This window comes from Elaeis guineensis, chromosome 7, assembly GCF_000442705.2.
Source record: "Elaeis guineensis isolate ETL-2024a chromosome 7, EG11, whole genome shotgun sequence".
NCBI lineage: Eukaryota > Viridiplantae > Streptophyta > Magnoliopsida > Arecales > Arecaceae > Elaeis > Elaeis guineensis.
Window position 1 is genome coordinate 75,962,353 of NC_025999.2, and position 15,794 is coordinate 75,978,146.

Sequence of the window (15,794 nt, forward strand, 5' to 3'; positions counted from 1 at the left end):
TCTAGTTAGTTATCACCATCCCTTCATTGATCCTCGCCACTGACCACCCTTGGATCAACCAATTTATATAGAAGTCTCACTATCATCTGTTCTACCATCTTTTTTTTCACTCCCATAGTACCCTAATTGCACTAGCATTGCCCATCTCAATTCAGCCAATCTTTATTACTACGAGTGACAACTTGCATCTTCTTCTCCTCCTTTGTGATCCCCTCTTCGTTGTCCCCTTCCTTATATGATAGCTCTCTCTCTCTCTCACAACCCTCTTCCCTAAAGTTCCATCATTGGTGAGGATAGCGATCCTTAATCATTGAACCCATTTAACTTATATTAATCCATCGTTGATCGAGCTAAATTATTTGTTTAATAAAATCGTCAAGTTTGGATGTAGATTTTTGATCCGTTTAATAAATGGATTGGATTTGAGTTGATAAATTTTTGATCTATTGAGCATGTATCTGACCCAATATATACTTTATTTGACTCGATTCAATTGCCACCCCTAGTCACTGGCCACCCTCTCCCTTCTCTCTACCAGTCCTCTCAAGGAAAAAAATCCATCCCTGCTCCCATTTCAATCATCAACCTCATTCCTCTGTCCTCTCCCTTTTTCTTCTAATCTCTCTTCTTTTTCTCTCAAATCCCTCTTCCTTAACCTAAGGTGCTGTTTGATAGGAGGTGATATTTCACATCACTCCAATGATGTGAGTTAGGTGATGTGATCATCTTATTTAGCATTGTAAAATTTCATCCAGTGATAAAGAATTTAGTAATAAATTTAATGATAGCATACTGCATTTTGCAATAATGCCATCACCACATAGACCCTAGATGATAGCACATCACTGTATATTGATGATGTGCTGAAGTTATTTTAAGATAAAAATATCCCTAGTCAATAAATTGAAGAGAAAAAAACCCTCCTCATCTCTTTCTATCGATGCCTATCTGCTATATGCTTATTTTATTTTTATTAGTAAGTTTAGTTAAATGGAATAGATGCTTTTTATTTATTTATTAGATATCTATTTTATTTTTATAGATAGGTATAGTTAATTAGCATGGATGGATTATGTTAAGCCTTTCATGCTTTTCTTTTCTTCATTTTGTTTTGATGGATTAAATCATTTCTAACTTGCAACCCTAATATTGATGGTCAAAATTGGCTAAATATAGCCAAATCCGATTATATATAATATTATCGTAATATCATTTTAATAGCCTAATCAAAATAGATACCTATAATAATGATAATAACAATAATAATCATAATAATAAATATTATTATTATTATTACTATTATATATTTTTGTGAGGAGTCACGAATAAAGAATATTTAATCAAGTTGTAAAGTAATTAATACATACTAATACGTAAAACTATTTATAGTATTTTATACATTATCACTATCACTACTTGGTGATATATTAAATACTATAAAGTTCTATTCTCAGTAATTTAGTGATATATCAAATATAGTGATCATATATCATCTCAGTATTTATATATCAATCTGGTGATCACATCACTGGTGATATATCAAACAGCATCTAACTTTTTATCTTTAATCCCTAATTAGCATTCTCCACTCCTCCCTTATCAGTTCTTTTATTTTTCTCTGATTTTGTTGGATTTGACCTTTTCATGGAGGTATGGCAATTTATGAAGAAGAATGTTAGTGTAGGGACTCTACACTCTTATCGCCTAAGAGGTAAAACCCTAGCTTTTTACTCCTTTATTTTAGGTAAATAGCATGGACTAGGGTTAGATTAAATAAACCTTAGGTCTAGGGCTGGTATTGAAAAAAAAAAAAACTAAGACTACAAATTTTAAAAATTAGTAAATGGTAGTTAAGATAGTTATGCATATAGGGTGGTTAATTGTATTGATTTACAAGCAAGTTGGTCCACCAATTTAATGAAAGCAAAGAAATTTATATAATTATGCTAAATATTACTATTAAATTAATTGGATATATTGGACATGAGTTTGGATTGATTGGCATCTCTTGTTTGGCTAGGTGTTACATATTAAGGTAAAAATCCTTAGGCATTTTCTTATGTGTAGATACATAAATTTGTAATACGTGAATCTAATATATATATATATAAATAGAGACTTCTCCATTGAGAAGCCTCTGTTTGACATATGAATTTTTAGGGAAAGGGGAGGGAGCCACGTGGAAGTGCTGCAGTTTTGGGATAAGCAAAGAAAGTTATTTGAACGGACTCTCACTTTGGGCAAAAAAAAATAAATGCATTCCTTCCTCATTCTCTTCTTTTTCTCCCATCCTTTTCGTTGCCGCCGCCCTCATCTCTGAGCCCCTCCTCACAAGCTCCGACTGCACGACCCTTGACACCCACCTTGACTTTGGTATCTCTCTCCTCCTTGACATCTATAATAGTTTTAAAAAAAAAGTGTACCATGGTCCATTGCCTCCTGACAGGCAGAAGCCAAGTACAGACCCAAGGGGTCCATGGAGGGATCAAGGACGACGACAGGGAAGCCGCTATGATCCACCACCATCCGACAGGCAAAAGCCAATTACGGGCCCATCTCCTCATCGAAATGCAATCGAGAGAGAGAGAGAGAGGGAGGGAGATGGGGAGGACCATCCGAGGCACTAGAGGGAGTTGTAGAAGAAAAGATAGAGCATAAAAAGTTGAGACATATGCTGTGGTTGTGGTGGAGAGGAGATCTGGATTCCACCAAAAGGTTTGGAGAAGAGACCTAGGTAAGGGAAGCAGAATAAAAAGATCAATAATCAGCAGGTGTTTTGCCATTTATATGCTGTAACATTTTGGCACATTCAGTTTGCATGATTACTCTTGGGATGACACAAACATACAATATACATTGAGTCTTTTATGTGATAGGTGAAATTTAGATACTTTCTAGATGACTCGCATCCTCATTTAATATCTTCATGTAATTTGATAATTTAGTAAATACATTTGCTTCTCTTCCTCAAAAGGAACATGAAAAATTTTTTTTTTGAAAAAAAGAATTGCATGATGCCCTAGAACAAAAATAATATGGGGCAGGCACCGCAAAAAGAAATATGGGGTAGACTTTCTATTTTACTATATTTTTTTTAATATCAATCTTAAAAAAATAAATCTAAAAGTTGTACTTTTACTAACGAAGTCATCAGTTGTGTGACTAAAGAAAAAATGCGATATGCCTTTCTTTTTCATTTTCAGATGCTTCTTCCTCCTTTCACGATTAGATTTCTATATTATTTGCATGATTTTTTTATTTTGATGAATGAAATGTTTGTGTAGATTGAAAACGATCTCTTGATTGCAAGATTTGATTTTTTTAGATCGTGCAATTATCTTCTACAATTTGTCTATGATGGAAATGGGGTTTCTTTTTAATTTTTCATTGGATTATATAGATCTAGAATCGAACTTCTTCATTCCAGATTTTTCTAGAGCTATCGTTTCTCTACCCATCTTACTTATATTCTCTATCAAAAATTTTGAAAAATCATATTTCATTTTTCTTAAAGAATATTTTCTCTGAATAAATTTTAATTATTCAGATTTGAGATTATATAAATATTTCAAAAATTTTATTTTTTTATTTTTTGAAAAAATAAAATAAAATAAAAAGAAGAATTGTGGTTATGCCTAAGTTTTCTTTAGAAAATATAAAAAAAAGAACTGTGGTTACGTCTAAGTTGTAGGGTGTGTGGGCGATTTTATGTGAGGTAAAAAGAAGAGGCTGCTTCTTCGATGATGGTAGCGCGTGCGGCAGTGATGTAAATTTTTAAATTATGGAGGGGATAAAAGAAGATTTTAAAAAGAGATAAAGAATGATAAAATTCAAAGATCGAGGGAGGAGTGTGGACTGCTGTCAGATTTCTTAGTTGTTAGAGTGGGCTTAGTATATGGCCCTTTATTTTTTGTTTTGAAATATTTCTACTCCGAAGAAATGAAATATTGATCAAATGGTTTTTATTTCTTATTTGATAATTGCATCCCATGTATCGCATTGGATTATAAACTAGTGTATTATAATAATGAATGGTCTTTATTTTGAATGCTTATGAGTAGCTATGATTGGGAATGCTTATGAATAGTATTGAATTGAATTGTCATGGATGCCCCCAAATCTCTGAGTTCAAATCATGCTTTAGAAATCCTACACATGATTCTGTAATATATAGAAAATTAATGGTTTTTTATATTGATAAGATGAAAATGATTGGTTGTTTCCAACTAATATAAAGGAGAATTGTACATATATACTATGATAGAGTACTTGGGTACGGTCTTTAGAATAGCCATATTTTTATTTTTGCCTTTTTCACAAGCTAGAAATGTGGCATTGCCTTGTCACAACCTCGAATTGTGGCGTTAACTATGCTCCGTCACAAGCCGAAAATATGACATTATTTTCACCCTATCATATGCTAGAAATATAGCACCGCATCATCACAAGTTGAAAATGTGACATTATTATGTCCCCAGTATAAGTTGAAAATATGGTAATATCATTGTCCCATCATAGGATTGGAAATGTCACACTATTATGGCTATATCACAAGCTAGAAATGTTACCGTAGATGGTAGAAAGTTGATAATAGTTTAATTTACTCATTTTGTGCCCTTGGAATGTCTTGCTGACTTAAACCCTGCCAAATGTGTTACAAAATAATAATGAACCACTTATTTGAACAGCTACGTAGAGTTGTGATTTTGGTTAGGTGAGATGAATTCATATATTCTGACCGAGTAGTTGACATGAGAGTTCAAGTACCAGTTAACTGGTGGGTAGTGTTGCGGCCAATCGCCTCGTCGTCCGATCGCCGGGGAGCGGGCCGCTGTCCGACGTCCCATCGGGAACGCGAACCGGCATGGGGCGCATGAATGCGGAGCCGCGCCCCGCTTGCCGCGTGTCAAGGTGGTTGGCCGGCGCCCCCTCTGTCATTTAATGCGGGCGGTGCGGCCGTCCCGGAACGGGGCGCGCCGAATCCTCCGCCAACCGGCGGTCGCCACGCGTCGCGCATCTGCAGGTCTTCGGTCGGCGCGGAAGCATCTCGGCCGTCGGTCGGCCCTATATATATAGGACCTCCCGAACCCCAGACCCACACTTGCCATTTTGCTGGGGAAACTCTGTCCGGGCGATTCTTCGATCGTCGTGGGCAGAGCTCTTCTTTGCTTCCGGAGGGTCCACCTGGTTCGTGGTCCCATCCTCTTCTTCTTCTTCATTCTCTTCTCTTTCTTCTTTATTCGGTTCCGGCACCATGACCAGGAAACTGACTCAGGGAGCTCGGTCGGGGAACCCGACCGACGACTCCCGATCGGCTCCGGAAGATGAGGCCTCCTCGCTTTCGGGGCCGAACGTCGATCAGCTTCGGGAGCACTATCGCGTTCCGGAGCAGTTTCGGCTCTCCGCTCCAGGGGCCGGCGGTCGGGTCAACAACCCTCCGCCTGGCGATCTGGCGCTGTACGTTGAAGACCTTCGTGCGGGTCTTCGACTTCCGATTTCGGAGTTCGTCCGAAATCTACTTGATTACTACGGATTCTGTCCGGCGCAACTGGCACCGAACTCTGTTCGGTTAATCATTTCTTTCGCGCTGTTGTGTCAGCTCTTGCCGACCAACCCCCGCGTTTCACTCTTCCGGGCCTTCTTTGTGCTCCGACCCCACCCTAAAGCCCGAGGGTGGTGGCTCTTCAACCCCCGGAAGGGTCTTGCTTTCATAACTGGTCTTCCATCGTCCATTCACGGATGGAAGAACCAGTTTTTCTTTGTTTCCTCCTCTTATTCCTGGGGTTTTCCCTCTCGTTGGGGTATACCCCGAACGGAGGCCAATGACAACAGTCGGGTGGATGCGGACGATCGGGAGGACTTCCACCGACTGAAGGACATGTCGGTACCGAAGCAGAGGGAGCTTGTTACCGAACAAGCTCTCTATGACGCCGGCTTGAGTCTGGTCCCCCGAATAGGTATCGCCCGATCCTCCGGCTTTTCTTCATCTTTTGGTCGGTTCTTGGTCCAGCCTTTAACTCTCTCGTCGGTATTGCAGGGACACCACCGAGGATGAGGCCGACGGATGCCGAGATTCGGCAGTTCGCCAAGAGGAAGAGGCCGGCATCGGGGGCCGGCCCTTCGCGTCCTGCAAAGAAGCCAACCCCAGCCCGCCGATCGTCGAGTCGTCGGCTACCGACCAGTCGGAGCCGGTCATAGCTCTTGCGGCTCCGACGGTCCAAGTCGAGGAGAGGCCGACTGAAGAGGCGGCCGAAGGAGTATCGGTGTCTTCGCCTATGCGGGTGGAGCCGGATGACGTTCGGGAAACCGAACATCGTCCGGCGGCGTCCGTTGGCGCAACGGGGGGCGCCGGATCAAACTCCAGCGTCCCGTCGCTGCCAGTCCCGTCGGTCGGGGCAGCTGATCGGGGGAAAGCCCCGATGGAGCCCGCGGAGGAGGATAGGTCGGGGAGCCGGTCGATGCCTCCAAGCACCTACTACCCCGAGGGTGCGTCGGCGTTGGCCGACCACGATCTTGCGAGGAGGTTGTGCCAAGGAATCCTCCTCCCAACCGATGTGGGGTTGCTGCGAACTCGGCAGGTGTCCGAGATGTTGTCTCGGTTCTACCCGACGATGGTCGAGGTAAGCTTCGGGTCCTCTCTTCCTTAGAGATTTTCCTTAGGAATTTTTGCTTATCATGCGATTCTGACGAAGCTTTTTGATCGGCAGCTGATTTCACAATGTCCGAACTTGAGGCCGGGTACCGAAGGTTCGGCAACGTTCGGGCAGCCTTCAAGGAGAGGTCGGCGGCGGCCGAAGCTGAGAGGGCGATGTTGGCCGAACAACTCCTGCAGTCGGCCGACCGGGAGGCCAAGTTAGTCGACGAGGTCTCCCGGCTTGGGTCCGAACTACAGTCGGCCAAGAAGGAGGCCAAGCACAAAGGTCGGGCCGTACGCCGCCTTCGACGCGAACGGGATGGTGCGACTGCCGAACTCAAAGGGGAACGCGAGCAACTTCGGGTCAGCCTGGAGAAGCTCGCGGAAGCCGAAGAGGAGCTGTCCATCGCCCAGATCGACGCCGAAATGGCGAAGGTCGAGGCGGAGTCGGCGAGGGAGGAGCTCGCCCGAGCCGAGGACGAGGCGTGTCGGCGAGGGAGTCGGCCAACGGGCGGTGGAGGACTTCCGGTCCTCCGACCGACATCGGGAGGAGATGCTCGAATCGGGCTTCGCCTCATACCGGGTCGGGTTCGAGGATGGTCGGGACGCCGTCCATGCCTTGTACCCGGAGGTGGACGTCAGCCGCGTCGTCCCGCCGTTCGCCGAGGAAGGAGCCGAAGAAGAAGGAGCCGAAGAAGAAGCCGACCACCGTCGGGAGGCGTCATCCTGGCGGAGGAAGCTGTCCCGGAGCAGGGGCCGACCGAAGCTCCTTTGCCGACTGAAGCCCATCTCGCCGACTGAGGACATCCTTCTGCCGTTGACCCAGCGCTGCCTCAGTCGAGACGCCGATCATTCCCGATCCTCCGTCGGTTGAAGAGATCGACTAGGACGAATGATCGGCCCGCCGACGTCTTCCCTTTTTGTTTCTTTTTGAAAATACATGTAATCGGGGCTTCGACCCGACTTTGTAATTTCCTTTCATCAATGAATGAAATCTTCTTCTTTTCCTTCTTGTTTGTAATGCCGACCATTGCTGCAATGTGGAACCTAGCCACTAACTTAAGCAAGTCGCCAACTTACGTAAGTCGATAGGACTTCGACAATTTATGCACCCCGAAGGTAGAATGCGTCCCGACTTTAGGTCGGCTTCGGGTAGTCGAAGTTGTCAGTCGGGTCCATCTGTTGAGTCGGGAGCCGACCGAACCTGGTAAAGGTTAGGGAGTCGGACTTCCGTAGATGCTTTAGTCGGTCATTTGCGTCGCAATGTCGGGGAACGATAGTAAGTCGGGTCCCATCCCTGCGTCGGGTTCCTGTTTTCGACAGACGGTGGCAAGCCGAATGTCGTTCAGCCGGCCGTAGGTCGGTCGGCAGTCGTGGTGCGACTAAGGTCGCGTCGTGTGATAGACGGTGGTAAGCCGAATATCCCTCGACCGGCCGTAGCCTGGTCGGAAGTCGCGACAATAGTCGCGTGGGCTTTTAGCCTTTCTTCGGTCGGGGCCCGATCGGCCTGTCGGCCGATGGATTCTGCCCGAAAATTCGACCGTAGAGGAGCATGAACTCCCGTCGCAACAGCTGCATCGGCCTTTGTCAGGGGCGGATGTGTTGCCGAAAGTCGAAGGAGTGTAACTCCCGTTCATAAGAGTCCGTCGGCCCTTGTGAAGGTCCGACGAGTCGTCGAAGGAGTATTGACTCCCGTCATTGTAGATGCATCGGTCCGTGTAAGGGCCGATGTGTCGTCGGTGCCAGGTCCCGTCGATGCGTCGGGGCTGAGCGCCGATCAGTAGTCGAAGAGTTAGAACTCCGATTTTTCAAACTGAACTTGTATTCCGACAATTGAATTACAGAATTCACTGGTAATACAGCTTCAAGTTGTCGGCGTTCCAAGTCCGGGGAATGGGCTTCCCCTCAAGGGTCTCCAGCCGATAGGCTCTCGGCCCGAAGGTGTCAGCAACCTTGTAGGGTCCTTCCCAGTTGGGAGCCAGCTTTCCTTGGTCCAAGGGCTTCGACACTTCTGCCTTCCTCAAGACTAGGTCGCCAGGCCTGAAGAGCTTTGGTCTGACCTTGGCGTTGTAGTACCGGGCGACCCTCTGTCGGTATGAGCCATTCGGATTTGAGCCTCATCTCGCAGTTCGGGGAGAGGTCTAGGTCGGCCCTCCGACTTTCGGAGTTGTCCGGCTCTTGGTACTGCTCGACCCTTGAAGATGGCAGGCCAATCTCGAGCGGGATCATAGCTTCTGTCCCGTAGGCCAAACTGAACGGCGACTCCCCGGTCGGGACGCGGGGGGTCGTTCGGTAAGCCCACAGAACGGAGCCCAGCTCGTCGACCCAGAGACCTTTGGCTTCGTTCAGTCGGGTCTTGAGTCCATGGAGCAAGGTTCGGTTGGTCACCTCAACCTCACCGTTGGACTGTGGGTGCCCGACTGAAGTTAGTCGGTGACGGATGTGGAACCTGGCGCAGAAGTCTTTGAAGTCTTGGTTGTCGAATTGCCGTCCGTTGTCGGTGATGATGGTGTGCGGCAATCCGAACCTGAAGATGATGGACTTTTGGATGAAGTCCTCCATCTTCCGCTCGGTGATCTGCGCCAAGGGCTCGGCCTCGACCCACTTCGTGAAGTAGTCGATGGCGACAACGATGAACTTCCTCTGGCCCGACGCCGGTGGGAATGGGCCGAGAATATCGACTCCCCACTGAGCGAAGGGCCACGGAGCGACAATGGGAGCGATTTGGCTGGCCGGTTGGTGCTGAATATTGGCATACTTCTGGCATGGCTCGCACCTTCGGACCAACTCTGCCGCATCCTTCTTCATGGTCGGCCAGTAGTAGCCTTGTCGCAAGACCTTGAAGGCTAAGGACTTGCCCCCCAAGTGATTCCCACAAATTCCTTCGTGAACCTCTCGGAGAGCGTAGTCAGCGTCGGTCGGTCCCAAGCACCTGAGCAGAGGGAGGGAGAACGACCTTTTGTAGAGTCGGCCGTCCATGATCACATATTGCGACGCCGACCATCGGAGTCGCTTGGCCTCCGTGGGATCTTCGGGACTGGTCCCGTCGGTCAGGTACCGGACGATCGGGTCCATCCAACTTGGTTCGGACGTTAGCTGCTGCACTTCTTCGACCCGATCGATGCTCGGCTGCTGGAGGTTTTCGACGAACGTCCGACCCAAAGAGTCATAGGCCGACGTTGCCAACCTGGAGAGAGCATCGGCGCGGGCGTTCTCCGTCCTGGGATGTGGGAGATCTCGAAATACTCGAGGCGGCCACGAGGTCCTTCACCTTCTGAAGATACTTGATCATGGTCGGATCTCGCGCCTCGAAGTCGCCCTTGACCTGCCCCACGATCAGCTGAGAGTCGGAGAATGCCCGGAGGCTGTCGATGCCCAGCTCCTTCGCCATCCTCAAGCCGCGAGGAGTGCCTCGTATTCGGCTTGATTGTTGGAGGCCTTGAAGTCGAACCGGAGGGCGTATTCGGTGACTACCCCATCCGAATTCGTGAGCAGGAGCCCGGCCCCGCTTCCCTGAGCGTTGGAGGCTCCGTCGATGTGGAGTACCCAGGTGGAGATCGGGTCTGGCTCAGAGACCGAATCTCGTCCCGGGCCTTCAGCTCCCGACCCTCGGTCGGTCGTCGGGCATTCGGCGATGAAGTCGGCCAAGACCTGGGCCTTCAAGGCAGGCCTTGGCCGGTACTGAATGTCGAACTCGCTAAGCTTCATCGCCCACTTAGCGAGTCGTCCGGATGTGTCGGGTCGGCGCAGTATGGCCCTCAGGGGCCGGTGGTGAGTACCACATGGCGTGGGCCTGGAAGTATGGTCGAAGCCGTTGCGCGGAGACGGTCAGGGCGAAAATCATCTTTTCCGTCTCCGAGTATCTGGCTTCGGCGCCGTGGAGCACTTTGCTGGTGTAGTAGATGGGCTGATGAGTTCGGCACTCGTTTTCCCGAACAAGCACCGAACTGATCGCCTCGGAAGATGTGGCCAAGTAGAGATACAAGGTCTCCCCGACTGCGGCTTTACGAGCAGCGGCGGGGAAGCCAAGTACCTTTTCAGGTCTTCAAGGCCTGTTCGCACTCATCCGACCAAGAAAACCGTTCGCCTGACGCAGAGTCTTGAAGAACGGGAGGCACCTTTCAGCCGATCGGGAAATGAATCGGCTAAGAGCGACGATTCTTCCGTTCAGCTGTTGGACCTCCTTCTTGGTGTTCGGATGACGCATGTCGAGGATGCCTTTATCTTCTCAGGTTGGCCTCGATCCCTCTCTGAGAAACGAGGAATCCGAGGAACTTCCCTGAGGTCACCCCGAAAGCACATTTGGTCGGGTTGAGCTTCATTCGGTGTCGTCGAAGGGTGCGGAAGGTCTCCTCGAGATCCTGAACATGGTCCGGGATCTGCGTGCTCTTCACCAGCATGTCGTCCACGTACACCTCCATGTTACGCCCGATCTGGTCTTTGAAGACCTTATTGACGAGTCGCTGGTAGTGGCGCCGGCGTTCTTCAATCCGAAGGGCATCACCCGATAACAGTAGAGGCCCTTGGGAGTCACGAACGCGGTGTGCTCCTCGTCTTCAGGCGCCATCCGGATCTGGTTGTACCCGGCGAAGGCGTCCATGAAGCTGAGCAGTCGAAATCCGGACGTCGCATCCACCAGCTGGTCGATCTTCGGAAGTGGGAAGCTATCCTTCGGGCAGGCTCGGTTGAGGTCGGTATAGTCGATGCAGATCCTCCATTTCCCGTTGGCTTTCTTGACCATGACGACATTGGCGAGCCAATCGGGATATGTGGATTCTCGGATGAAGCCTGCTTCGAGCAGCTTGTCCACTTCTTCGTCGATGGCCTTCTGCCTTTCTGGGGCGAAGGACCTTTTCTTCTGCCTCACCGGCTTCATTGTCGGGTCGATGTTGAGTCGGTGAGTAATTGTTTCTGGAGGATGCCCGACATATCTGCTGCCGACCAAGCGAATATGTCGGCGTTGGCCGTCAGCAGTTCCGCCAGTCGGTGACGTTCGGTGTCGGGCAATTGAGACCCGACCCAAACTTTTCTGTCGGGATTTTCTCCTATCGGGATCGCCTCGAGCTGCTCGGCCGGCGAACCCCGTTCTTCCTCCTCCCTTTGGTCCAGTTTGTCGATTGTCAGAGGATCCTTCGTCCCGTCGCTTTGAGCGGAGATTTGGAAGCATCGCCGAGCGAGCTGTTGATCTCCGCGCATCTCCCCGACTCCGTTCTTGGTCGGGAATCGAACAAGGAGATGGTACGTCGAGACGATCGCCTTGAGGGCGTTCAATCCGGGTCGTCCGAGTATGGCGTTGTAGGCCGAAGGAACTTGGGCGACCGCGAAAGTGAGGGAGACCGTGCTTTGCCGTGGTTCGGTACCGACCGTCACGGGCAGGGTGATTTCTCCTTCTGTCGTGACGGTGTCTCCGGCAAAGCCGATCAAGGGCACAGGGATCCTCCTAAGTCGGTCAGTTGACAGTCGCATTCGGGAGAAGGTCGAGTAAAACAAAACATTTGTCGAACTTCCATTATCAACAAAAATTCGTTTTACATCATAATTGGCTATTGTCGCCGACACAACAACAGCGTCGTCGTGGGGAGTCTGGATGCCCCGAACGTCGTCTTCTGAGAAGGTGATTACGTCGTCCGGTCGCGGCTTTTTCGTCGGCTCCCCTCTGTAGACGTCCCCGACCCCAGCCGCTTGGAGATCATGTTGATGACTCCGGCCGTCGGCTGGTTAGTCGGCGCCTCTTCAGTCGGTTGGGGGCGTCGATCGGCAATCGGTGGGTCGGCGGACCCTTCGGAATTTGCCGAGATACCCCCGGCGGATGAGATTTTCGATCTCATCCTTCAACTGGATGCATGCTCGATGTCGTGGCCGTGGCTCCGATGGAACCGGCAGTACTTCCGATGGTCGAGGCCCTTTGCCTTCAGAGGCGGAGGCCGTCGCAGGTATTCTTCCCCTCGATCTCCATCAGGATCTGCGCACGGGGAGCGGAGAGAGGAGTGTAGGAGTCATACCTGGGACGCACCGGCCTCGGAGTCTGTCGCGGGGTGATTTTTGGATCTGTCGGGGTGGAGAAAGCCGACTATTGGCGGGGGCCTGCTTGGTTCGGCGGGCTCCCGACCTTTTCTCCGCTTCTCCTTCGGACCCCTGGGCTCCGCCAAGCGTCGGTCGGACGCTCCCTCGTCCGCGCGCATATACTTGTATGCGCGCTCCAGTAGCTCGCATATGTTCGGGGGAGGGTCTTGTCCAGAGAATAAGTAAATCGGGACGCTCTCAAGCCCCGCTTCATGGCTGAAACAGCCATGTCTTCGTTGAGGTCCCGGACCTCGAGCGTGGCCGCGTTGAATCGCGCCACGAAGTGTCGGAGCGTCTCGTTTTCCCCCTGCTTGAGGGAGAAAAGGCTATCCGACGTTCGCGGCGGCTTTCGGCTGGTGCTGAAATGGGCCACGAACGAGTGCTCGAGCTGCGCGAAGGAATGGATACTGCCCGATCGAAGACCGGAGTACCAAGCCCTGGCAGCCTTGCGGAGCGTTGCGGGGAAGCCGATGCAGAAAAGAGCGTCGGTTGCCCCTTGAATCGTCATGAGAGCTTTGTAGCTCTCGAGGTGGTCGACTGGGTCGGTGGAGCCGTCGTATGGCTCCACGTTCGGCATTTTGAACCGACTGGGATCGGCTCGTCGAGGACCAGTCGGGAGAGAGGTTGGGCGGTCTGGAAGTCGACGTCGTTCGAAGACTTCTGACCGTCCATCTGCAGTTGGGCGAGTCGGCGGTCGATTTCCTCGAACCGTCGCTCGTAGTCGTCCGCTCGTCGATGCTGGGAGACCCCAGGGGTGGAGCCTCCAGAAGATTCTGAGAGAGAGGCCGACGGTGTGCGCGGCCGCTTCTCCTTCCTTGCCCGTTCCAACGGGGAAGGAGAGGGCCGCTGGGACCGTCGGTCGTCGCGCCGTGGTCGTCCCTCCTCCTCTCCGTGGGAGCGCTGTTGGGAGTGCTCGCATGGAGGCGACAGGGGTCGGCGCGGCCGTCGGCGGCTGCTCCTGGAAGGCATAGGTCGGGCCGCCGGCTGCTGCTGGAGGCTTTTGACTGCGTCGGTCAGTACGGTCATCTGCCGCACGATGGCCGCAATCTGGGCCTCCGTGGTCACTGCAGGGCGCGGAGAGCTAGGCTCCGCCGCCGGTGGGGGCGGGGAGGCCTCTTCCCGGCGGGAAGAACGCCTCGCCGACCCAGTGACTCTCGATCGTTGAGCTCTTGTCTTTGTCATGCTGTCCCCTTCCTGGCGCGCCAATCTGTTGCGGCCAATCGCCTCGTCGCCCGATCGCCAGGGAGCGTGCACCTGCAAAAGGAAGTCCGCACTGACCGGAGGCGGCTCCGGCGGGGACCCTCCGACGGTCAAGTCAGAGAGGTGATTGGGCAACAGTGAAATGCAGACAGAGAGCTCTGAGAAAGAGAGAGGGAGAGAGAGAGGAGCGAGCCTGCGTATGTGGGAGAGACGGGCGGATCGACCCCTTGCACTGTTGCCTTCCCCGGTATATATAGTGGAGCTAGGTATGGCGCCGTCATTAATGGCGCGGACAAGTGAGGAACTGTCAACTCACTGTGGGCTGTCAGAGCCGCCGTGAAAACGTCACGTCGCCGCGCGGCCGTCTAATCACCAGGGTTGACCCGGCTCTCGGCGGGACAATGCCCCTAGGTAACTGTGCCGCATGTCCGTGTCAGAGCTGACAACGTCTGGCGGCTGTACGGCGGTTGGAGGAGTCAGCCGACCCTAGGTCGGCAGCCAGCGGAGCGGCGTCGGGTTCCTCCGGTCGGTCGGCGAGCTTCATGTAAGTCGGGCCTCAGACCCCGGGTTCAGTCGGTCGGGACGGTCACGCCCGACATACCCCAAGTCGGCGATTAGCCGCTGATGGCTCCCGTCAGTCGGTCGCCCCGACCGACGATCGTCGGCCTATCGGCCAGTCGGAGTCGTCCAACGGGGTGGTCAGGCTGCCAGGCGGTCGGACGGTCGGGCCGTCCAGTCGGTCGGACGGTCGGGCCGTCCAGTCGGTCGGGCCTCCGGTCGGTCGGACGGTCGGTCGTCCAGTCGGTCGCCCCGACCGACGATCGGTCGGCCTATCGGCCAGTCGGAGTCGTCCAACGGGGTGGTCAGGCTGCCAGGCGGTCGGACGGTCGGGCCGTCCAGTCGGTCGGACGGTCGGGCCGTCCAGTCGGTCGGGCCCTCCGGTCGGTCGGACGGTCGGGCCTCCGTCGGTCGGGCCCTCCGGCGTCGGGCCCTCCGGCAGTCGGGTCGGTCAGCGGGTATTCCCCAACAACCTTCATGAATGCACCTCACAGGATGCCCCTTCAATCTTGGAAGATATTCATTGAGTCTAACCATAAAACTTGAAATATCAGGGGCACTCATTGCAGATAAAAGGAGTTCCTTATTTTTAATGCCAGTTAGAGACTTGAGATCTCCTGGGTTGTTCCTTCACTTGGGGAGAAGGAGGAAATGCAGTGGACCAGCCTTCACAAACATAATTATTCAGCCATACCAAGCATCCAATGTGCTTTGTATTTGTATGATTATTGCAATGCAAATGGGCGGCATGGTGGACAACCATACTATGAAGCGGACTTCTTAACCAAGAAGCTTCCTGTTGGGGAAACCCGCCGACCGACTGCCGGGGGGCCCGACCGCCCGACCGACCGCCGGAGGGCCCGACCGCCCGACCGACCGCCCGACCGACCGCCGGAGGGCCCGACCGCCCGACCGACTGACGGATGCCTTCAGCGGTTAACTACCGATCAGTCTGCGGCTAATCGCCGACTTGGGGTATGTCGGGCGTATCCGTCCCGACCGACTGAACCCGGGGTCTGAGGCCCGACTTACATGAAGCTCGCCGACCGACCGGAGGAACCCGACGCCGCTCCGCTGGCTGCCGACCTAGGGTCGGCTGACTCCTCCAACCGCCGTACAGCCGCCAGACGTTGTCAGCTCTGACACGGACATGCGGCACAGTTACCTAGGGGCATTGTCCCGCCGAGAGCTGGGTCAACCCTGGTGATTAGACGGCCGCACGGCGACGTGACGTTTTCACGGCGGCTCTGACAGCCCACAGTGAGTTGACAGTTCCTCACTTGTCCGCGCCATTAATGACGGCTCCATACCTAGCTCCACTATATATACCGGGGAAGGC